The sequence below is a fragment of the Centroberyx gerrardi genome, chromosome 21, assembly GCF_048128805.1.
Source record: "Centroberyx gerrardi isolate f3 chromosome 21, fCenGer3.hap1.cur.20231027, whole genome shotgun sequence".
Lineage (NCBI taxonomy): Eukaryota > Metazoa > Chordata > Actinopteri > Beryciformes > Berycidae > Centroberyx > Centroberyx gerrardi.
The window spans coordinates 20,978,387-20,979,793 of record NC_136017.1 but is presented as its reverse complement, the minus strand read 5'-3'; positions in this window follow the sequence as shown (position 1 = coordinate 20,979,793).

Here is a 1,407-nt window from a genome sequence, read left to right as displayed (position 1 = left end):
TCCCTTTTACCGGATTTGGAGCCCCTGCTTCGGCCACACACACCTGGGAGAGGCCCCCTATCTCCGGGCGGCTCTCCACCTCCCTTTTACCCGATTTAGAGCCCCTTCTTCGGCCACACACACCTGCTATCGGCCCCCTACCTCCAGGGGGCCCTCCACTTCACTTTTAACCCAAGTTAGAGCACCTGCTTCGGCCACACACACCGGGGAGCGGCCCTCTATCTCCAGGCGGCTCTCCACCTCCCTTTTACCCAATTTAGAGCCCCTGCTTCGGCCACACACACCTGGGAGCGGGCCCCTATCTCCAGGCGGCTCTCCACTTCACTTTTAACCCAATTTAGAGCACCTGCTTCGGCCACACACACCTGGGAGAAGCCCCCTATCTCCTGGCGGCTCTCCACTCCACTTTTAACCCAATTTAGAGCCCCTGCTTCGGCCACACACACCTGGGAGCGGGCCCCTATCTCCAGGCGGCTCTCCACCTCCCTTTTACCCAATTTAGAGCACCTGCTTCGGCCACACACACCTGGGAGCGGGCCCCGATCTCCAGGCGGCTCTCCACTTCACTTTTAACCCAATTTAGAGCACCTGCTTCGGCCACACACACCTGGGAGAAGCCCCCTATCTCCTGGCGGCTCTCCACTTCACTTTTAACCCAATTTAGAGCCCCTGCTTCGGCCACACACACCTGGGAGCGGGCCCCTATCTCCAGGCGGCTCTCCACCTCCCTTTTACCCAATTTAGAGCACCTGCTTCGGCCACACACACCTGGGAGCGGGCCCCTATCTCCAGGCGGCTCTCCACTTCACTTTTAACCCAATTTAGAGCCCCTGCTTCGGCCACACACACCTGGGAGCGGGCCCCTATCTCCAGGCGGCTCTCCACCTCCCTTTTACCCGATTTAAAGCCCCTGCTTCGGCCACACACACCTGGGAGCGGGCCCCCTATCTCCAGGCGGCTCTCCACCTCCCTTTTACCCGATTTAAAGCCCCTTCTTCGGCCACACACACCTGCTTTCCGCCCCCTACCTCCAGGCGGCTCTCCACCTCCCTTTTACCCAATTTAGAGCCCCTGCTTCGGCCACACACACCTGCTATCGGCCCCCTACCTCCAGGGGGCCCTCCACCTCACTTTTACCCCAATTTGGAGCCCCTGCCTCGGCCACCCACACACCTGTTAGCTGCCCCCTATCTCCGGCCCCTAACCTCCACCATCCAGGAACCCCAGCACCAGCCGAACCTGCAGACCCACTCTTAAGCACCCATCCCCGGATACAAGCAGACTACCATCCGCCCAAACTTTCCTGCTCCTGGTATACCAACTCAAACTTTGGTGCCCCTGGTACTCCAACTTAAACTTTGTGCTCCTGGTACTCCGCCTGTTTTCGCCCCACAGCCTAAGTGCCGC